The sequence below is a fragment of the Desmodus rotundus genome, chromosome 4, assembly GCF_022682495.2.
Source record: "Desmodus rotundus isolate HL8 chromosome 4, HLdesRot8A.1, whole genome shotgun sequence".
In the NCBI taxonomy this organism is placed as follows: Eukaryota; Metazoa; Chordata; class Mammalia; order Chiroptera; family Phyllostomidae; genus Desmodus; species Desmodus rotundus.
This window is the reverse complement of record NC_071390.1, coordinates 176547360-176570810: the sequence shown is the minus strand read 5'-3', so window position 1 is coordinate 176570810 and position 23451 is coordinate 176547360. Positions and strand designations below refer to the sequence as shown.

Genomic DNA, 23451 nt, shown 5'->3' with positions numbered 1-23451 from the left:
TCTCTGCTGCAAGGGGCCAATGCACACGAGTGAGCAGGCTGCTGAGCTGGGAGTCAGGAGCTGGGATCTCGTCTGAGTCCTGGCCTGACCTCTGTGGGGCCTCGGCCAAGACCCAGACATGCTCTAAGCCTCCTTCACAAAGGGAAACGATTGTGTTGTAAATTCTAAGATCATCTGCCCTCTCATATCTATCTGAAATGTGAAGGCTTTAGAGAATTAAGAAGAATGCTTGTGTGTCATGGCAGGTCACTCTTATTCCAAATTCCACCCTGTTCGCTTGTGCTGGTGTCAGAGGACCACTCCGTGGGCTGAAGTTTGCAACATACATTGTGTTTCTGCACGTGGCTGGGGCTTTTGCGATGAGGGGAAATGATGCAGCCTCTAGGAGGAAAGACAGTTCCCTTGTGTCTAGTCTCCCAAACTGCCGTGGCCTCCTGCTGTCAGAGCGTATCTCGTGTTCACTGAGTAAATATTAACTGAACCTCGGCCATGACTAAGGGGTGGATTGGCCAGATAAGGGGCCAGTCCCTAAAGGATGCCGAGACAGCACCAGAACAAAAGATGAAGAAAAATAGCATTATATACAAAGCTTCTCAGTAACAAAAATCAAGCTCAATGCTTTTAACTGAAGTCCAGGCCGAAATACATAAATGGGAAAATCGAGAAACAAATGAAATGTTGTGGGAAAGTCAAGCAAGCGAGTGCACATCTCCTGGGGTTGAAATCCCGGCTTAGTTGTTTGCCCATGGAAAAGCTTCTTTCCTCTCTGAGCCTCAGTTTCCCCATCTGAAGAAAGGGGGTGTTTCCTATCATGCTGGGTGGCTACAAGAGCTAATGAAACATTAGAGAGAAAAAAAGCTAGCCCACTTAACACGGCACCGGGAGAACCTCAGGACACAGGAGCCAGTGATACTAGCTCAATCACCGAAGCCTGATGACATTAGCTTGAAGAGAAAAATAAAAGGGCCATAATAGCAATAATTTAGATTTTACAACAACTAGTCTGCTTAAATAATGATAAGAAAGGAACTGCTACATTGCAAAAATTGACGAGCAAGAAAAAAGCATTCTTCAAGAAAAGCAGAAAATTATGAGTATCGAGAGCAAAGCAGAGAGAGCTAGATGACAAAAACAAAAAAGAGCAGGATGAAGCGTACAGTGGCTCTGAATCCAATGTTTTCAAAGGACGATGACTATGAGATCATTAGCCTTTGTACCCTCTTTAGCAAAGGCCCATAAAGAACCGTTCAAGTAAGAAGAGGCAGCAGGTGAGGGCAATTCTGAACACAAAGGACTATTGAACTCAGCAGGGCCTGGTGGCCTGTGGCACCAGAGTCCCAACAAATGGCTCCATGCCAGCCAGAGACCGTCTGCTGCTCTGTGCCATGAAGGGATGGTGGCTGGGGATCAGGAACAGGCAAAAGCCTGCTCCTCCTTCAGGACACAACTGCAGACATGTCCCTGGAACAGGGGCCTGCGAGGCTGTGGAAAATGCACACAGAGCCACCACGAGTGAGTTCGGAGAGGACACAACACCGGCTGACGTTGACTTTGCCCAGGGAACATTTTCTCGGGTGCCTCTGACCCCACTGTGGGGCAACAAAGGATGGCTGCCCATCTGAGCTCAAGGAACCTGAACTGAGCCATCCTCCTGTCCTCCAAGACCGGTGCTTCTATCTACAACACCGGCATTCTCACTCCCAGCTCCCAGGACCTGAGGCCCTGCACCCTCACACCACATAAATCTGCATTTCATGTAGCAATCCTGCAGAACGTGCTGGACCAGACCTGAGGGGGGCGAAACCAGGACCCCTGGTTTGTCCTGCTCTGGGAGTGGGGTGGAGGACGGCGAGCTATTTCCTGAGGTCCTGTGTAGTAAGGCGTGACCCAGGACAACTGAAAACTGTGCCTTACCGGTGGCTGTGCTCGGCTTCGCTGAGATCGACACGTCCCAGCGCCTCCGCCCTTTGCCTGCCTGTCTTCCAAGGGCTGGTGGCGGGACTCAACCCACTCAAGTCTCTCAGAAACCCAGAGAGACAGAGCACCTGCCGACTTGAAGCAAGCAGGTCACCACGCCACAGAGGAATAGAACACGAGCAAAGCAGGAGTGCCTCTTAAAGTTTCAGGCTAGATGGGAAACACTTGAACTGGCACAGCCCACAGCAAGTCAGGACTGCGCTGACCTCCGAATAGAAGGGGAGGTACAAGCCTATCACATGCCCAGACGAGAGGTCCTCTCCCAAGTGCCATACACAGAGTTACTTATTACCGGGTGGGGAGGAGGCGCGTCAGGAGAGGAGATGAGACAGACCTCAAAGAACGCTTCAGTCTGAACCTGAGGACAAAGGGGACAGGTGCAGGGATTCGAGGCGGAGGGAACCGCAGGTGGCAACGGTGGAAATGCCCATATTCCTGACTTATCTGGGGAATAACAGGTGCAGTCCTGAGGTCAGACTATGAGGTGTGTGTGGAGAACAAAATGGGGAGAGAGGCCGCCTGAAAGACGAGAATGTGGCTGCCAGGCTGCGGACTTGAACTTCATCATGACTTCCACTGTTCCGCGAAAAACGGAAGAGGCAAAGAAGAGCCTGCTGTGAACACCCCCAGGCGCGTTCAGCACTCTGCGTGAATCACTGTGTTTAATCCTGACAGCTCCAGGGAAAAGAGGGTGCTGGGGTCCTCGGTTTTTTCTTTTCATTCAACAGTTATTTCGAGGGTGCTGGGTACTCATTCAGGTTCGATCCGGTTTGGTTGCTCTCGAATGTCCCCATCCTCCTACAATTTAACCCACTAAAACAGACTAAACATTACATCGATAAGTGTATAAACGTACATCACTAAAAACCATGAAGAAAATGCGAGGTTTCGAGGAATTATAACCTTTCCCACGGGGCTATGATGAGGAAGTGGCGTGTCAGGGCTCAGCTCTCTTCTTGCAGGGAAGAGTGCTGATTCGGAAAATAATGGGCGTGCACTGGACATTCTGCAGCAGGGGACAGGGAAGGGACCTGATTCATTTTGCAAAGTTTGCTCAGGTCAGGGGGAGAGATTAACATGAATACAGGTGTGGGCATAAGTAGGTCAACAGTTGTGAGTACACAAAACATAATTTATTCCTTTATTATTATTTATTAATAATTGTATTATTTTCCAAATGAACAACTGTAAGCCTATTTCTTGCCCACACCTGTATTGCAGATTGAAAATGATTGTAAAAGTTATGATGCTGGGGAGGAAAAAAAATGCAAAACCAGAAGAAAACAAGGTTCGTATTTCAGCTGAGGACAGCGATAAAACAGAGCTTATGAAGCTGAGCGGGATCAATCGCCAATTGCAATACATAAGCACGACTGTAAATAGTTGCTCAGAGGCAAGAGGGATCAATTAGGGTTGTCGTGTCCCCTAACCATCCTCTTCCACTGTTTCAAAATGTCTGTGTGCCTCGGTTTCCTCTCCTGTCACTTTGGCCTGTGTGCACGTGACCAAGTTTTTGGGTAATGGGACCTACTGGGAAATCTTCTGCAGAGTCCCCCACCCTCGCTCTGGTCCCACGTTAGAGCAGAGATGAAAAGGGCGGCCCAGGGACACTATGGTCCTCTCTCCAGTTGGACAGGGTCCACCAGGTGGACGGGCAGGACTGGACGATACTCCACAGCTAGATACTAAATGACATTCTTGATCTTCTGTTCAAACAAATTCGGGCTTATCAGAGCGAAACGCTAATGATGCCTACTAAGTGCTGCGTTGCAGACACTTGGTACCAGGCTCTCGAATGGTGTTCGATGTACATTATAAACTGTTATTCTCCCAGCTAAAGTCCGTGAGCAGGTGTAATTTCATTCGGCAAGCCAGGCAACCATGCGTCAGGAAAACAAAATCCTTGCGTCAAGGTCAAATGCCTCAAATGGTGCACACCCTTTGGGCGCAGAAGGCATTCTCCAGTGCTGAGTCACCAGGAGCTCCTCACTGCCCCGCCCCAAGGAGGCTCCAGCCCCCCAGAAGCGGCCTTGTCCTGTGACGTGAGTGAGGATGGTCAGGAGGGAGGGCAGCATTTCACAGGGCGGAGTCGGGAAAGGAGACAGGGGCCCTGAAACTCTCTTTAGTAAGAACTGATAAACAGGAATTTAAAACCAAACCAAAAGGAGCAAGCCTCTGGAAGTCCGAGGAGGACAACTAGGGGCACCGTGGCCAATCCCTCCACAAGATGGCACTCAGTTCCCTCGTCTTCAGTTTTTATCCGTGATTTTATGCCATCAGAGAACACTTTTACATCGCATGCCATACTCTTTGCAGACCATTACGGTCTTTGTGACCTCCCCTCAAGGTTACTAGCATTAAGTTGGAGTCCGGAGAAGCCTTGGGAGAACAAGAGGGTGTGGACTTACTTGAATGACTGTATCTCTGTATCTGGGGATTTAATCAGGGACTCCGGAGAACCGCCCTGCTACAGAATGTTGCTGGATTTCCATGTTCTTCAAATTCTTTGGTCTGCTTGCAATAGTTTTCCTGTCCTGTCTTCCCCTCTGTGTTCTCCTCTTCCCGCCCTCTTCCCGGGCTCTCTCCCTCCCTCCTTCTCTCTCTCTGTACCTTGTGTCTTCCCTGCACAGCTCTTCCCGACCTTTTCTACATTGCTGCTGCTAATCTGTTGGCCCAGAAAATGAAATCATGAGGTTTGCTTGAATTATATTAATTAAGACTGAAAAAAAAGGGCAAAGGACTCAGACACCCTCCCATGAATACAATGCATGAGATTTGGCCCCAGGTCTCTGCGACATGACCCTGAGTTTGCAGCTGGAGGCCTACATTGCTCTTGTCACCTTATTAATAGCATCTTTTTTAAAGATGCTGACTGTGACCCAGGCGCTGTGTAAATGCTTGACATAACTTATTTGGTTTCATGTGCGCTGAGTGACCTTCTGCTATAATTTCAATTGTGACCATTTTGCAGAGGTGGAACCTGAGGCTTAGAGATGAGGAGTAACTCATCTCCTCTTACGTGGCTGATAGGTAGCAGGCAGGACGCTAAGCAGATCTGCCTGGCTGGTGAAGCCTGTGCGCTAACCATCAGGCGGCTTCGCCTTCTTTCTGGTCTGTAGTTCATCTGAACACACGGCCAGGGAGCAGCCAGGGTGAAGTGAGGAGTTAGTAATGTTATATGCAGCAGAAACTGGTTGTTTCGTCATGAGGCAGATCTCCCTATTGAAGAAGCCACAAAGCTCTTCTTTGGAAAAGCTCGCATGCAACCAAAGCGTTGTTAATTTAGTTCCTCACCAGGTTATTACCTGAAGTAGAAACAGGCCATTTTCACAGCCATCCTCAGAACAACACGCGCCTGCAGTCTTAGGGGAGGTCTCGGTCTCAATTTACAGCCTGAGGTCATGTCCTCGGGAGGAGCTGGTCTGAAAGGCCTTCTCACAGTTTTATTAGCTTTGGGTCCATCGGAGGAGGGAGCAATTGCAGGTGTGAGTTTTCAAAGCACAAAGTACCCCTTCAGCCAGCTCAGTGGGGCCCTGTGTGAGCTTCCTCTTTCCAAGTCCAGCCCTACAGCCATGTTTGTGTTGAGTGGGGGGCTGCCTTCTTCGCCTGGACGCTGCCCTGGCGGCCTCACTGGGCTGAAATACCTTCTTTCCAAAAGGTGTTGGGTGTACTCTGTGTCTGCCTTCATGACGCGGGAGAAAATATGGCTCACTCACTTAATGCACTGAAAAGTTTGATGTGGCCCACAGTTCCTTGCTGCTTTCAGCAAAAATTAAGATTGCCTTGTTTTGATGTGTTACTCAGCTCACCAGAGCAAGCAACTCTTCTTTGCTCCTCAGACCAGACCCTGGCTAGGTCATTTCATATTCAAGGTTACTGAACTCTCTTCTCTCTGGCTTCTTAGGGTTCTAGAACTTTCACTAATTGCTCACAACTGTCACCACATGAATAGGGATGCTTAATAAATGACAGGGCTTCCAGTTAAATTTAAATTTCAGAAAATAAGTAATTTCTTAATACTTAGTGTCTGGAATATATCTATACTGAAACATTCTATGTTGTTTATCTGAACTTGAGATTTAACTGGGTGTCCTGTATAGTTATTTGGTAAATATGGCAACTCCACACAAGAAGAATGTAAGTTTTTCTGAGCATTATGCTAAGCATTTTATATTGGAAGTCTCCTTTAATCCTCATTAGAATGTAGAAAAAAATGAGGTCCATAAAGCTTGTCTATTTCTCAGGATGATACAGTCAGTAAGCAGGAGATGAGAAATTCAAACAGATGTGACTTCAAAAGCCATGCTTTTCCCCACAAGAATAACTCCACAATCAAATCTGGAAATCTGTAATTGACACCTTCTCCCTCCTTCCTACCCAGGACGCTGGAAAAAAATCTGGTTTAAGACATAATTTAAGTAAAGAGCAAGCAAGTTTTGCAGAGGAGGCGCCCAGCCTCTTTCTCTCAGTGCCGCTGAAGTGTTTATTTTTCCGAGCACAGCTCGGCGAGCTCGCCTTTTCATTTCAGCTGCATCTGCAATCCACCTTCTCCCACTGTATTTGAACTGCTGATACAGGACTCTGATTTACTTTCCTACACCAAAGAGTGAGGACATTTACACAAAATCACCTACCAAACGGTACTCCTAATCTGTAGGAATTCTAGGGGAAGTTCAACAAGACACCAAATGAAGCCCGGGAAGTGCTGAAATGGAAGTTCTTGATGAATACAAGGAGACGGACGGAGGTCAATGTTTTAAATCTAAATAGATTTCTTCGTTTATAGAAAATATGGGCCACTCGGTCCTCCAGGGATTTCAGGAGTCTCCATCTTGTGCTTTTCACTTCCGGTAGGTGGAGAGTCTCTGCCCTGAATCTGGGCTCTGCAGCCTTTGTTTTGAGGGTCTGAGAAAACTTGCTTCACTTCCAGACCTCAGTTTCCTTAAGCATAAAGTGAAGATGCTATGAGCTTCCACCTCCCATGAAGGACTGCGTACAGAGGGAAAAGGAGACACCTGGTGTTACCACACTACATAGAAGTAAGGAATGACCATTTTCATCTTTTTTATTCTTTTGTTTTCATTGTTCTTTTATTGGTTTCATTGTTGGGCACAGCCAGAATCTACGCGGTGAAGGCTTGTGTCAATGTGGCAGCTATTCACCTGGGCGGACCACAATGGGGACCCCTGAAATGGACAAGGAGTTCCCAACAAGAGCTTGGGGGCCACCAGCAGTTCTGACTCTGCTTGACCATCCTTCTTTGGCTTTTCTCTCCATGCCTCACTCTTTCCTTAAATATTTCCTTCCCGCGTGAAGCCTTTCCAAATTTCCCCAGGCCGAAATGTTTCCTCTTGTTTATTTTCTGAGCAACTAACTGCAGGGGCCAGACACAGTGCTTCAGAACCTGGTGGGAGAAACAAGCCCCACGTCCAGACTTTGCTCTCCAGGACACCTATTGTGCAGAGGAGCCAACGAGTAAGAAGATAAATATCATGGTAATAAAATCATGCCCTGGGAGAAACTGTTGCAGCGAAAGCAATAGACGGGCGACTGGAGGGGATGGGTTCTCACAGAGAGGCCTGCCCAATCATTATGCATTTACCCCTCACACATAAAACCTTGTTGATCTACCTGACTGGCACACAACACCTTAAGGTGGAGAACTGTTTCTTACCTTCTGCACATCACATCTTCCCTGGCAACAACACTCAATGACAGAGCCTGGGGTAGATCTTAGACAGGGTGTATCAGGGGTTCAAGGGCACAAGTGCATTTCACACATAGAACACATTTTTAAAATACTTCCTTTTTTTGTGACACAAAAATGAGATTTTGTAATAACACAAAATGTCTTTGCCAGGTAAAGAAATTAAAGTTTCAAACTATCTTCACTAATGAGAGGGCCAGGGTTCAGGCAGACTGAGGAGCATGGACCTGAACTTGGCACAAATCAGACGCTCGAGGAAGAAGATGCTGAATGTCTGAGTTCTGAGAGTCAACTTTCACTCTCCTTCCCACACTCCTTGCTCACCCTAGTTACCTATGCGTTGGTGATCACGTATCAATGTCTTTTGTGCTGGTCTGTGATTTCCTTGAGGTTTGGCCTTTGATTAGTTTTGTGCATTAATGGATTCTAGCACTTAATCCAGGGCCTGGCACATGGTGAGTTCTCAATAAATGTGCTCGGGGGTTCACCCACCATAGTCACTCCCAGAATACAATCAAGCCTCCAAACTCCCACACTGAAAAACCTTTCATGTTGGACCATGAAGCTTGACTTTGGTTGTGCTGAGTCAGAGGCTAAACTTTGAGGTCCCTGGTTTCACCCTGGCCCCCTGCTACTTCATGGCCCTCCACCGATTGGCCACCCTTGGCACATCACTGTCTAACACAGCACAGGTTTCACTGGCCAGTCTCGCTCGGACCTGTCTCCTCCACTAGCAGATTAGCAGGGGGCACGGATTCCCACCTGTCTCACTCCCTGTAGCATCACCAGTGAGCAGAACATCAGGTGGTGCACAGCTACCACTCGATAAACACATGTTAAAAGAACATGTTTGATCATTGTGACCCCTCACTAGGGTAAGGAGAAGGAGCATCACAAACAAACACTGTGAAAGTGAAGGTTAACTCACTGTCTGAGCCCCACTCCCGGCGCACCCTTCCTTGATACTCTGGGTAATTGATTTCACTAAGGTTCACATTGCAACCGGTTTCTTCTCTACTCCCCCCAACCCCCAAGCCATAGATCAGGGGTCAGTGGGACCAATATGAGGCCTACGTACGGAGGTATTTTCTTTGGCCAATGTGGTATTATTCAAAAATATTGAATTAGCTGCTGGTACTGAAAAGTCAATAGATTCTATATAAAATTGTGAACTAACAGCCTATCTTAAAAGCAAACAAATGAACAGATCTGGCAATACTGGGCCTGAGGTCTCACTGGTAACCCTTGTGCTGGGTCTGAGCCGCGGCACCCCCTCTACCCTGGCCCAGGCCCCAGGCCTGCTTCCAAGGCTGTTAATTGCCTGGCCACTGAAATGCGTTTGAGTTTGCGACCCCTACTGGAAAGCTACCAAAAAACATGCAGCCTGGAGGGAAAAGAAAAGATGCCTCCTGGGATCTATTTCTGTTATGTTCAGGCTATTCCTTGGAAGAGTAATGCATTCATTTTTCTGGAACTCTCATGGTTCCCCATAACTACTGACAAATTGTGGCCCACGAAGTATTATTCCGACAGCCTGAAAATGCTAGGGGCGCATTCCCTGGGGGTAGAGGAAGCTGAGAATGCCTCACTCCTGAGGCAGGCCCGGAGATGAACCTGAGAAGCTGTAGTCAGCTGATCATAGATCAGACTAACTCAGAGAGAAAGGGAATGGACTTGGAGGCCAGGGGTTAACCCCAGGAGTGGATGAGAGGTGGTCAGCCTGGGCTTGGAAACTGAGAAAGATAAGGGGACCCAGACACCAAGGAACACGCCAGGATCACACATGAGAACTGAACCCCTGGGACATCCTGGGACATCCATGCTGCTGGACATGCCCCCTGATTCATGACTCTCAGTAATTAGTAAGTACTCAACTGCCCTTGTGTCCGTTAGCTGGTCCCTCAAGATTCCAGGTCCCAGGTGAGATCACCAACGGAGCCCTAGCTCCGGGCCTGGGGAGATGGACAAGGTGACAGAGCTCCACTTCCCGCCAGAACATCTCTCTGTGAGAGGAGGTCTGTGCCACCTGAATAAGAGGGCTGTTTGGTTGCTGGGCACCTTCCAAAATGTGGAAGTGCTCATGGGTTAGGAGGACTCTAAGTGGCGGTGGGAGGACAGGGCCATGCAGCACCAGCCAGGGAAGGGAGTGGAATGAAAACAGACAGACCTGAGCTCCAATCTGGAATCCTTCCTACCTCCAGAACATTAATTAACTTTTCTGATCTGCAGATTCCAATTCTTCAAAATAGAAAGGATGCCATCTGCCTGTGCACAGCACTGGGTTTCTGCGAAGACTCAGTTCAAGCATCCGCTCATTCTTTCAGAAATGCTTACCAAACCTCCATTAAGTGCCAGGCACTGAGCTATGTCCTGGGGAAACATTTTGAACAATGCTGAAAATGCGACTGAGAGCCAGTCCTTTATGCTGATGACAAGGGACGCCCAGGTCATCTCCTGAAACTGGTCATGTGTCACTTTTCCCCAATGGATAGGCTCATCTGCAACTCTCCTTCTTTTTTGATTAATCAATAGCAGGCCTCTTCTTCCAAAACTATATTACCTTAAGATGTGCAAAATGCATTCAGCTAAAAAGAAAAAAAGGCCTCTAAAACATTTTACTGTGACCCGAAAGCCCAGAAACTAATGGTTCTGAGAAGCAGTGAGGTGCTGGTGGGTTTCAGGTAGAGTGCTCACAAGGAGCTACTGGAGCCTTGTACGACAGACTCCCCTTCACTTAATGTTCACTCGAGGTCATTTATACAGACATACATAAACTACCATTAACATTGAAACAGACAAAATGATATTTGCAGGGAAAGCAAATTAAGTAACCCTGGACCTTTCCATCAGTATTTTAGAATTTCCAAAATGCCCTTCGCATGCATTTTTTTCACTTTCTAATAATAATCTTCCAATCTCTGTATTGCAGAAAAAAGGTCTGGGGCTCAGAGAGAGAAATATCATTAGCTTAGGGTGCCGGGGAAAGAAGCTGCCTCCAAATTCAGCCAGCACCCACCCATTCCCCACTGGGAAAGGGCAGCCAAGCTAGGGAGCACCGGGCCATTAGTGAGATTTGAAGGAAGATAGGTACTTACGGTAAAGTGATGGGGAACTACCCAGGTCTTTTCCAATACCAGCTGGAAAAGTATGGCTTTCCACAATAGCTGGAAAGTTACTGCGTTTCCCACCCAGCAGCTAGAAAGTTGTAACTCCTCACCCCTCCAGGACAGTCTCTCATGCAGGTACCCTGGTGGAGAGGCACGGCCTGGAACCTGGAGTCTGAGCCATGACTGAGGGTACAAGCTCAGTTCCATCAAGACATCAGCACATTTACTGCTCCTCCCTCCAAACCCCAGCCTCAGCAGCAGGAACACGACTCCGTACTCAGAGCAGGTATGCTCCTCGCAGGGTGGATGCCGTGCTCTGGGAAAGGCAGTGGGCATGGATCAAGCAATTTTTCACTAGCCAGTCCATCTTCCGAACCTCTTTCTAGTCACCATCACATTTTAATTAAAAACAAACAAACAAACGCAACCTTCCACATTGCTTTTCCTTTCAAAGACCTCAGTACTTTTCCAGTAAGAGAATGTCTTCTTTCGACAACAAAATCACAAAGCCCAACTGCACGGTGGAATCCAAAGAAAGGGTTCCTGGACATCTACGCTGTGCAAGACACTGATTGAGACCACTGGACTTGAGGCTTCGCGCTAGGCACACCTACATCAGAGCCAAAAGAGCCCTGGGTTTCTCCTGATGCCATCTGCAAGTTCAAGGTACCACTTCCTCGCCAGTGTTCCACGTCAAAAAAAAAAACACCCCCAAAACAAAACCCTCCCATTTTAAAGCTACAGTGCCTTGTGCACCAGGCAGCCTTGGCCTGGATCCACAGCCCAGAAAAACACTCAGGAAGCCTCAGTAAGGCATCCTCATTGGACGCTACTGTCCTAATTAACTGCCGAACTAAGAGTGCTTAGTCACGAAGTTGTCAGCCTTGTCAAACTCGGCTGAAAGAGTTAGAGGGACCTACCGACTCCGGGAAAGGATTCTTTCTTGATCCTTCTCTGCCTAGCGCTGGGGAAAACCTTACGTAACACAACGGTCCATTTCAATACGTAATTTCTGCAACCCTATGGGAGGGGAACATCTAAGCACTGGAAATACGAAGCCTAACGCTGGGATTTGCAGCCGAAGTGTTCATCTCCTGGAATTTCTCTAGGTCAGGCTTATTGTAATCGTTCCCGGTTGTTACTGAGAGAGCAGAAAGCAAAATAAGAATTCCCAGCGCCAAAGGATGGGCTTTAGAAACGCAGGAAGGCAGAAGTTGGGTTCTCTCCCCGTCCTTTTAATTTTTATTTTTAAGATGTAACTCCTGAAATTAACCCTTGAGTGGAAGTTGCTAATTGCGTTTCAATAAATTATGGTGAGATTTAGCTACCAAGCGAGAACACACAAGTCAGGCCCAAAGAATCCTCCGTGCGCACTGACTGCAGCTACAGAAGCCGGCGGAGCACCGACGCCGGGGCGCGAGCATTCTGTCCGGGGAGCTGCTCCGCGGAGAGCTGCGGGCGGCGCAGCGGAGCGCTTGGTGCCCGGGTTCCCGAGCTCTGGCTGCTAGAGGAGGAGCGGGCGCACTATGCTCCTCTACGATGCCTCGGCTGCTCCCTGCTAGCAGCGGACCTCTTCTGGGAGCTCCACGCGAGGACAGTGGATTTGGATTCGCCTTCCCAGAATCGCCCCCCTCCCCAGCACCCCGCCCCCCTTCCCCCGCCCCGAGCATCTTCGTATAAGGACTGGATAAAAATAGCCGGTGGATAATGCTGGGGGAGGAGCAAGACTCGTGCAAGGCGAAGCAAGGATGCCACTGGTCTTGCAAAGTAGGGGGCCAAGGAGGAAGGATGCACTCCCCGCTTGCCCTCCGGGTAGACGGTCCTATGTGTGCGAGGAAGCGTGGACGTAGGCCCAGCGAATCCAAGAGGTGTAGGACGAAAAGCGCCGGCAACAACCGCGGCGCGGAGCACACCCCGCGCCCTGCATCACGGCTTCTGATCCCGCGGCTTCCCCATCCCGTCGCAGACTCTCAAACCCGCGCTCCGACTCCCCAGGCAGGTGGGGCCAGGAGGGGAGCAGTGCGCGCTGTGACTCGGAAAGCGCACCTGAAGATGTCAGGTTCCCGGAGGGTGCCCTTCGCTCGGAACTGGGGCTATGCGCTCCCACCTCGGGTTGGCGCCCCACCTCCCCTCATCCTCACCCGCTGCCGCCACCCGTGGTGCTCGAAATAGAAACAGAGGCAGGGAAAAAAGTGTGTGTGTGTGGGGGGGGGAGATAAAAAGTAACGGGAAAAATCAGGACCGTGTATAATTGCCATTGGGGAAAGAGGTTACTTACTGTCAGGCCTGGAGCCTCAGTCTCTCTGCTCCCGAGCATTCCCACCCCTGGGGAAATGCCCCATTTCTTCTCCACTCCAGCTGCATGCAGAAGCAAACGAGACCAAGGCTCCCCTACCCTGGACGCTCCCTGGACCGACTGACATTTTGCTAACCGTGTCCCCGCCCCGGTTCCCAGCCCCAGTGGTACCCGGGATGCGCTGCTCTCTGCGCTCCAGCTTTCCCCCACGATACCAGGGAGCAGCGGTGGGCGAGACCGAACCTCCGACTCTGCTAGGGGTTAACAACCAATCCACTAAGAGTGAGAAACCCAGATACCGGCCCTGCCCGCAAACTATAAACAGTCCCTGGGGACTTGCCGAGCTGGGGGGTGGGGGGTCAAGGCAGGAGGCGAGGAGGATAGGAAAACCCCGAGTCTTCTTTCCTCGTTCCCCTACATCCACTACATTCGCTCTAGCTCCGACTCCCCTTGGCCTCTGCTCTTGCCCTAAGTCCAGGACGCCAGATCGGGCCACCTCGTTCTCCCCACGTCCTGCCACTCCCCAGCCTGGTGGCCCCAGCCCCGCACGCTCCGCACTCACCTGAGCTGCACCGCCGTCCAGCCGGTCCGGCGCCCGAAGTCGGCTCTCGGGCTGGGCCATGGGCAGCGCCGTCGAGCACTGGCAGCAGGCGGAGGGAGCTTCGGGACACCGCGGGACAGGCGGCAGTGAAGGTGCCCGGGCACCCAGAGATCCGTCAGTCGCGGCTGCTCGTGGCTGCCCGCAAGCCGGAGACTTTGCGAGCGGGAGACTTGGAGCTGAGTCCCGCCGAGGGGAGGAGCAGGAGGAGGAGCAGAGGCAGAAGGAGGGGACGCGGGAGGCCGGGCCCTGAGGGAGCCCGCGCAGGGCAGAGGAAGATCGCGAGCGCCCACTGCTGCCAGGCCGGCTCAGGCGCTGCCCCGCGTCGGGCCCGCTGGGTGCCGGGATCGCGGCTCCGTGCCCGAGGCGGCGGGGCCCCGCCGCGCTCTCGGCTTCTGCTGACAGGTATAGGCGGAGTCGGTCCCGCCCACCTGGAGCGCTGGCTCCCAGGGTTTCAGTCCGCGGCAGAAGGAACCGGCGCGGCCAGGAGGGCGGGGCCAGCTGTGGGCAGGGTGACTGTGCCTTTGCCGCAAACCTGGGGCGTCCGGTCTACTCCCTCCCCCTGCTGGGAAAGGGCAGGTGCGAACCCTGAGGCCACCTCTTCCTCCACTCTGCAGTCCCGCAAGGTGCCGGGTACCTGCGCCCCTCCCTCCTGCATCCACACCACGTGTTCCCTTTCCGGCAGGTGACCCACCTTAGGCTCCGATTCTCCCCGCGCCGCCTGGGAAGCAGGGGGAGCCATCCTCTCGAGCTCCCAGCGCGGCGGGGCTGGGAGGCCAGCGGCAGGGCAGCCGGATCCCGGATCCGTGTGAGGAGACTGCTCCTGAGCGCTCCTTGTCGCCATTGAACACGCCCTCTCCTTTCGGCGTGGAGTCTGGCAGTAAATGACGATTCACCAGGAGAGCGCAGAAAATCCAGCTCGGCTCGGCTAGTGCACCGGACTGCAAACGTCATCTCTGAAACTAAGCAGGGTCCCCTGTCCCCTCCCCCAGTTCCGGTAGGTGGGAGATTTGGTGTGAGAACTCGGCTCAACTTCAAATTCAGATTTCCAGGGGCGTGGAGTCGGAGTCTCCTTGGAGAAGCTGGTCTGCCTGCTCACCTGCCTGCCCAGAACAAAGCAAGTCACTGCAAAGGCAGGTCAGCAAATGTGTTTTTAAAACATGCCAAAGGGACATCAAAGTACAGGGTTTTTTAGATGAGATTTCAGTAGATCTTCCACATCTTAAATATTACAACATAAGTGTTTGGAAGAATTCGAATATGTCACTTGAGTTTTGAAAATCTTTCACTAACTTGGTTTACTTTATGAACACTCTCCCACCTAAGGAACGGTGCCCGTAGGAAAGTGACCTCTTCACTCGCGTGTTGCAACTGGCTGTCCTTTTAGAAAGCAAAGCAACAACCAGCATTTTTGGACTATCTGATGAAGCCGAAGACAGAAACATCAGTGAGGCCAAACACAAGCCTTATTCTGAAAAATAAGCTTTTAGGGGTTTTAATGATTCTGGCTATTTCTTCAAGCCAGACTATTATTGACATGCCCATTTTTAAGATATATATGAATTTTATATATGAGTGTATACATGAAGTTTTAAAAGTCAATTTAAAGCCCCGCTTTGAAAAATCGTGGTATTTATATTGACATTAGCTTTGAAAGAAGGGCTTTCCCCCATCCTATGAAGTCATGTGAAATCATGGATGAGGTTGTTCCGGGTGAAATGGTAGTCCAAGATCAACCCTTGTCAGTGACTGGTGTGTGTAAGCTCCCACCAGCAGCTAAGCCCAATGCAGGTCATGAGTTCTTCCAAGCAGGGAGAGGCTTTGGCACTCTTAAGTTGCTATGATTACTTTTCCATGAGAGTTCACAGTGCTTCTGTGCCCATATTATGAATCTCACAACTCATTTGCCAGATGCAAAGGGAGTCTGGTGGTGTGATTTGTACCCACAGAGCCAAAGGCAGGTTAACTGATCTGCTTAGTTCCCCCCAAGAAGTCCTAAAAAGGAACCAGAACCCAGGTTGCAGCCCTGAGTCTCTGTTAGAAGCTTCATGTGCAAAAAGTGACTCCAAGACGATCTGGGAGGTGACAAGAATTTGAAGACTGGAATTTTAGCTTCTCGCGTTCTTTAATTTCAGCCAACATTCACTGATCAATGATCAGTGTTCTCATACTTAGATAAATAAGACAGTATTAATTGGCTCTTTTGTTCTTATTTAGTTTTATGCATTTCTCCTCAGCCCCCCTCCTTGACCTCTTGGGGACGTGAGTTAGGTTTCCTTACAGGCATTTACATATCACTGAAACTCAGCTCTGTTATAACATGAACATTTTATTGAAAATATCTGCCTAGAGATCTGTCTGCTCCACTGGAGTAGAAGGGCTTTGAGCTTGGGCACCGTGATTTAGTTCTCTCTCCCAAATCCTGATTGGTGTCTGAAACATAGTATACTCTCAAAAATAAAAAAAAAGGTCTTCTAAACTGAACTTCCCCCAAGGAGTCATGGCTCACGTCGGACACGTTTCCATGTCAGAAAGGGGGCTCCTAGGAGATATGGCAGTAGTCAACTGGAAGTGTAGCTGTCACTCTTCCGTGTGTGGCCCCAGACCCTCTCAGGGTCATCAACTGGAAAGAGAGGGTTTTAGTCAGTGACCTCTAAGCTGCCTATATTTGAACATGCAAAGCCTTTATCGGGCACCTAGTCCGTGTTCAGGTACCCTGGAAAGTTAGGGCATCACCACTCCCCTAAGGGTGCAGAAAATCAGGTCTCAAGGGGAAACAAGATGAACACCCACAACCTATTTCTTGCTCCCCAAACTCACCGGCATCCGTTAAGTTGCAAACCCTGTTCTGCAGAGAAGACGAAGGCTGAAAGTGTGAGATGGAAGCGCAGCAACTGACCTATGAGTTTGGTCAGCAATCAGTCCTGACCTCCGCTGGGAGGCATGCAAGGCTTTTGTGCCAGGCACTGTGCAAAATGCCTTACACGAGTTGCACATGTTGTCCTTGCACCAACCTTCTCAGAAACCGTGATTTCTTCACTCTACAAAAGCAAAGCACCCAAGTTCAAAGCCATGGCATCAGTGCAGGGGAGTAGCTGGGGCACCAGAGTAGGAGGGAATTTATCCAAGCAAAAGCTCAACTTCTACTGGAGTGATTTCTGTAATCGAATAGTTTGCTTATGTTTTCTTTTGTTATTTCTGGTTGCTTCCCCCCCACACCCAGGTATGTGAGGGAAGAGAGAGACCAGAATTGTGATGGAAGAGGGGGACCAGGAGGGAGAGAGGAGAGATGGGAAGGGGGCAAAGGAGAGAGAGTTTGCTCCTTGGGCAGATGCTCAGGATCCACAGTCCCTCTACCCGCCTGGGCTCAGTGTATTTCATCTGTAACTCCAGTCCGTGGGGCTCCTCTGTAAAGCGTTTCCTCCCATAATGGCTGTTGGAATCTTTCAGGTTAAGAGCATGAATATTAAGCAGTCCAGTGGGATTTTTTTTATAAGCAGAGGAAATTGGGATCAGGTTAAAAATCGAATTTTAATAAACTTTCCAAGTCCCGATTTAGATGGTGCACTAATGGCTCTTCCTGCTGAATCACCTGAAAAGTCAAGTGCATTTTTAAAAGGCCCTTGTTGTATGGGAAGCTTGATGGGTCTTGTCGAATGGTAATTGTGCTACCTGTCTTCATAGACAAGATCGTGTGTAAAACTGATGAGAGCAGATAAGAAAGGCCACAGTCCGTCCACAGAACTGTTTGGGTGCCGGGGAGGGAGCTGGGTTTGAAAGATATTTTTCACTCTTTTGACCAAAACAAAGAGACCATGATTACACGGTGTGAAAGTGGTATCTTCAATTAACTCCCTTAATTTGATGGTGCTGAGGTCTAGAATTCTTCCTGTTTCTTTTGATTTGCTCATTAGCTAAAGCAGTACACTTGTGAGAGAGAAAATGACGATCATATCCCCCAAACATGTGGCTTGTGAAAGATTGTGGGTCCTCCCCACTCAGCTCACCCATCACATGCTTCCCCTACTGGCCTGGCCCATCTCCCCCAACTTTACCTGTATGTCCTTGAAAACAGTCCAGCCATGTATGATTAATAGATTGCTTGATTTTTTCTGAAAACAGGATTTTATCCCCTCCATGACTCCGCTTTCCTGGGTGGAGTTATATTTGCCTCTGGGGGACCTGTCCTTCACCAAAATAAATAAATTAACCGAAAACTCCTTGTCATGACTGCATTGGTGTAAACATGAACACATTGTGGTTTATTTGAATGTTTTCTGAGATCTGGAAGCTCATTTGTCTTCTGACTTCAAAAGCAATGAAAACATTTTGGAGAGGCCCTGAAGGTGTCTTGAGGTCTTCTGCCATCTGATGGAGAGGTTGGCCCCGGTAGATGATGACATCACGGACGCCGAAGGCCTCATCGATTCAGGTAAAGTATGCAGGATTAATGCGACTGCACAAACAAGTCTAGCAGGCCCTTTGTTGTGCTGGGTAAGCAGCTTTAGACAACACATGGTTTTTCTTTTGGACCCCTGCCCAGCTTTGCCCCAAATTACACATCAGTGTTGCAGGAACTGCAGTGTTGCAGGCCTGAAGTGGCCACCTTGTCCAAATGATTCGGCCCTGCTGAGTGCGGGAATGCTTCGAGCAGTGGGAAATCGGGGCGCACTCTGGTGCCAGGTTTGCGGGGAGTAGAGGTGACTGGTGCTGTCATGGGCATGTCTTGCTGCTTTTCTCCTTTGGCCTTACTCAAGGGTACTGGGGGGTTCACCCTCCTCACACACACCCTGTGGTAGGTACATGGGCAAAAGCTTATGAAGATACATCGAATATATAAAATTATTTATTTTATAGAATTTGATAAAATGGAGTCTCTTTCCTGAAGGAGCTCGTGGACATGCGGGAACGGGAAAATCACCACTCAGTCTGATCATTGTTAGGAGCTTCGTCTTCTTGCACGAGGACGGTCAAAGCGGCATTTGGACTGGGTGCCCACGCTCCACGCTCTGCCCTGAACTCTCAGCTTCAGGCCACGTGTGATTTTTCTAGCAGCTCTCCCCTCTTGGAGTCCCCACTGGAGTCCTCTAGAGTGTGGCACTGTTGTCCTGGAAAACTGACAGCGCTGCCTTGTCCTTTCTAAGCCTTGGCTTGATTCCAGATTGAAAATAGAGCCAAAGCTCCGAGAGGCCTCTCTTTCCCCATTTTTGGATACACTTTTCTTATGAACGGGTTTACGATGACACGCACAGGGGCTAACTCAAGATAGGTTTTTCTCCTTTATGGTACTACTATGTGTTTCACAGAATACATTGAAGCTCAGACAATGTAGCTCTTAAATGAAAAAAAAATAGCGTTTTATGTTTAACATGATCAAGTATCAATAGTTATTATAAACTAATATACTTTTGCAAATTCTGCTGCTTTATTTCAGTGCAATCGTACAGTATTCTGCACCCAGTCCTTTCGTTCAGTGTTGTTTATGAAATTCAGCCACTCACTGCTCGGAGCTCGCTGAAGTGCATTGTTGTGGTGAGTGGCGTTATTCAGCGTGAGCACACTGATGGTGCCCAGGCACCCTGCTGCTGATGGCATTTGGGTTCTTTCCACCCCAGGACCTTCCCAAGTCAGGCTTCTCTGAACACTCTCGTGCATGTTTTCTGACGCACAGGTGCGGATATTTACAGTTGCTCTACCCTCGGGGGCGGGATTGTCGCCTCGCAGGACTTGCAAATGCCCAGCTTGAGCGGTTACTGCCAAAGTGTTTTCCAAAGAGGTTAAACCGCTCATTCCCACCAGTAGCACGGGAGTCTCCATTGCTCTGCTTCTTCCCCAGCAACTGGAAGCATCGTGCATTTACTTTTAGACACTCTGTTAAGTATGCAGTGGTGTGTCATTTTGGTTTTAATTTGGACTTTTGTACAAATGAAATTAAGCACATTTTCTTATGCTTAATGACTATTTGGGTATGCTCTTATGAAGTGCCTGTTTCTGTTGTTTGCCCAGTTTTGTATTGTGCTGATGATCATTTTACTATTGATTTATGGAAGATCTTTATATATTGGGGAAGGGCCTGTGCCTCCATTTCCTTGTCTATCACATGGGAAGAATACTAATGCCTGTCTCCCAGAGTGTCGTTACGAGGAGGATATGGGTCAATACATGTAAAAGCTTAGCTTAGAACCATATTTGGAACATAGCAGGTGCTCAGTAAATGCTCACTACTGGGCCTTGGCTCCGAGCCAAGACCACAGTGCTAGCAGGCTGTGGACACAGAAGTCTAAAGAGGCCTCCTGATGTCCCTTCACCATGCTTCACCTTGAGCAACAGTGACTCCACACACCCAGAAGGACAGGAACTCACCGTAGTCACTCCAATGGTGTCCACCCAGGGCCCCAGGGGTAGCTTTGTGGAGAAATGCCGCTGTGATTTTCTCCCCACCACCACACTGCTTTTAAAACACAGAAACTGTTCTTTCCCCCTGAGGAGAGCAAGGTGGCATTCAAATTGAACATGACTGAAAACGCACTCCCCTCACGGCCACTGCATGGTGCAGTTGACATTTGGCATATTAATTCCAAAAGTTTTAATAGAACGATGTTGAACCAGTAGGTTAACAAAAACAAAACCTCTCTGAACTCAGATATAAAGCGTATTAAAAATTAAAGGACCTGCAATGGGAGCAATGAAGTATTTTAGGCTAAGTGCCCATTTCTGCCTCATTCAACGTCCCTTGGTTTGCCAGCCACGCTTAGGAAAAAGGGGACCATTTTTCTCTTATCCTGTTGGGAATGGCTTTGCTCACGGTGCCCAAGGCAATTAAGGGTTTCTTAAAAACAAACACATACACAAACTGTAATCAGCCTGCTTTCACTCCCTCTATCTGTGAAATGTTCACAGGTAGATTAAATAAACTCTTTTTTGAGGAGGGGAGCATGAAGAGAAGTATAATTTAGGCCTTTCCAACCCAAAATGACAGGCAGTCTTTCATTTATTATTCCTCATGGAGAACAGCCACTAATAGGGTCCATCTAGGTCCCTCACCTACATTCAGTTTCTTATATTTTTCTCGGGATTCACTGTCTTTCTTCCCTGGATTAACCTAGTTCTTCACAGTTGTAATTTCTCAACTGCTAAATTTCATTTCCCTTATTTACATATGTATAGATTTCCCTCCCCAAGGGGAAAGTTTGTATATTTTTTCCGCTTCTCTCCCCAGGTAAGCCAGAAAACCTTCCACTTAGGTCAGAGCTAACTAATTTACAAACCTCTCCACTGAAATGTATTATCCCATTAATAAGTAGACGGGAACGGGCAAAGGTAGGTGTGCAGTTGTGAGGATGCGAAACACAGAGTTTATTCCTGCGTTATTATTTATTAAGTGTTATGTTCTTTATTGGTATTCCAACCACTGTTGCCCAACCCTGGATGTGTACATCAAGGGTGATTTTAGGAAGGGAGAGTGGTTGGCCCCAAGACTGCCAAGACGATGGTCTTGTCCATCCAAGAAATCTTTCACAAAACTCTGTCCTCTCAACTCCCACAGGATGTCTCCAAGAGTATGATAGGAAAGTATATTATTTTCAGTTATTTTGCTCTTGCTTCCTTCATGGGCATTCATTCCTGCCTACTGCTGTTTAGCGCCCCCCTGTGGCAACACTGCACCTCTCTATTGATCTTGGGACTGGTCACATGATGTTCTTCAGCCAATGAAATGTGAGCAGATTAACCTTATCTGAGGGGGCGCATTCTCGGGCATCACGAATTTCCACCAGCATTATTTCTCTTCTCCCACCCGAAGTTCCTTTATCCTGGTTCTCAGAATGAGAATGCACATGGAGTCCCATGTGGCATGAGCAAGAAATAAGTGCCGGAGGCTTGGGGCTTGTTGGTTACTTCCAGTCTGTCATTGAAATCGAGTGTTCACTTGTCTTATTCAAGGGCCATACCCTGGAGACAGAGAACGCACCTTCTTTGGTGGGTGTCTGTAGAGTTCGGTGCTTGGCAGTCAGTGGGAAGTAGTAACTGTTTGCGGAGTAACTAAGTGACCCAATGAAGGCCTCCAGCGATACCTATCTATCCTTCACTACAGCAGCTCTGCCTACTGGGAGACTGATCCTCCAGGGCTTCCATTGTGGGTACGGGTCCTGTTCCCTGGGCTCATATAAAAATTCAAATATCTCATCTGCAAGACAGCCTTCTAGAGTTTTAAAACAATGCTACGACCCACTTCAGGAGTTTGCCTGTGCAGATTAAATATTCCTGTCCTCATTATTTTGTTATCTTCCACGGTTCAGCCTCCTCCACCTCCTGGGGGCTCTCCTTTGCAGGTGCTCCACTCTACCCGTGTCTCTCCCAGAATATGGGGTATGGAATTAGAGTCCAGCTGCATGGGTGGACAGAGCACCACCAGTGAGACAGGGCCATGTCCTCTGGACTATTCCTCCATCTGGACTAATTACACAGAGTCTAACACAGCCTTTGCTATTTTTGGCAGCCGCTTCTTACTGCTGATTCATATTGAGTCAACCAAATAAGCCTTAAGCCTTATTCACAAGCCTTTGTTACCAAGCTCTGCCTCAACTTGTGCAGTGGGTTTAGGGGACCTGAATACAGATCCTAACACTTTTCCTTGTTAAATTTTCCACGTCATTTCACCTGGTTCATGGATCCTGTCTATTTGGGACAAAAAAGGCTTTATTCTTGGGAATGGAAATTCAGCTACAAGCCAGCAGACAGGAGAAACCACCTTGTCCCATCAACTCTGGCATGACTAGTAAGCCCCATTGTCTGGTCCAGGAGCCTGTGCTTAACTATGTCACATACTATGGTGCATCTGTTTAATTTCTCCAGGAGAACAGAAGAGTAGCTTTGAGATCCACTGGCAACAAGCATCTTCATTTATGTGTGACAGACTCAGCTCAAACGACCTGCACTTCCCAGTATTCATGCCGTCGCCAATTCCCTTTGCTTGAGTGCGGATGAGTCCTCTAACCTGCATCAGACTACCGGGATGTGGCAAAGGTGAGAGGAGTGATGTGACTGCATGTACACGGTTATGTGACATGAGATTGTAGCATCGCCGGGCTAGGAGACCCTCCCTCACTGGTTATGAGGAAGCCATGCATGTTGTGAGCTGCCCTTTGGAGGAAGGCATGGAACTGAAGGTAGCTTCTCAAAGACAGTCAGTCCTACAGCCTGCAAGAAACGGATGCAGCCAACAATCATGTGGTCCTGGAAGAGGGTCCTTCCCCAGCTGAACCTTAGAGTGAGGCCTGACCAACACTTCGATGGTGGCTTTCAGATGAGACTCGGAAGCAGAGAGCCCAGCAAATTCAGGTTTGGACTCCTAATCCACAGAAACTGTGATATAATAAATGTGTGTTGTTTTAAGCGGCTAAATTTGTTGTAATTTGTTACTCAGCAACACGTAACTAATATTCCATGAAATCAGGGGGTAGAAATGAAATTTTGTTGGGAACCAATGACATCATGAAGCTCAGAAAATATACCCATTGTCTTTCTTTCTTTTCTCTCTCTCTTTTTTTTTGCAAGTTGGGTCAACTTACAGAAACTTCGATGAAGGCCACGTACAACACTAGAATGTTAAAAGGCCACCTAATATCCAACCTCAGACAAAAGATTTTTTTTCTAGTATTTGTCCAGAATAACCTGCTCATCTAACTCATTCAGCAGTCCAGCTCTCTTCTTTCCCTACCTTTTGGGTTCCTTGGTTCTGTACTGAGGCCCGAGCATTTGGTTCCTT

At 48.7% G+C, this 23451-nt stretch overlaps 1 protein-coding gene and 1 long non-coding RNA gene across 5 annotated transcripts in view; one reads left to right on the top strand and one right to left on the bottom strand.

Annotated features, from left to right (window-relative positions):
* HS3ST1 (heparan sulfate-glucosamine 3-sulfotransferase 1) overlaps positions 1-14496 on the bottom strand; it is a 28183-nt gene extending 13687 nt beyond the window's left edge. The window contains exon 1 of one of the 3 annotated variants that reach the window (XM_045183018.3): positions 14380-14496. The gene's annotated coding sequence lies outside the window, so the exon portion shown is untranslated. Of the gene's footprint in view, positions 1-1914; positions 2101-13649; positions 13951-14379 lie in introns of those variants that run through there. The other 2 variants (XM_024573817.4, XM_053923289.2) reach the window with 2 other exon arrangements.
* A 131-nt stretch (positions 14497-14627) lies between these two features.
* On the top strand, positions 14628-23070 carry LOC123478033 (uncharacterized). Of its 2 annotated transcripts, XR_006653133.2 has the most exons (4): positions 14628-14822; positions 18002-18117; positions 19120-19217; positions 22539-23070. It is a non-coding gene; the product is annotated as an uncharacterized lncRNA (long non-coding RNA). The 2 variants fall into 2 exon arrangements; XR_008426741.1 differs by having other exon boundaries at positions 14628-18117.
* The last annotated feature ends 381 nt before the right edge of the window (positions 23071-23451 follow it).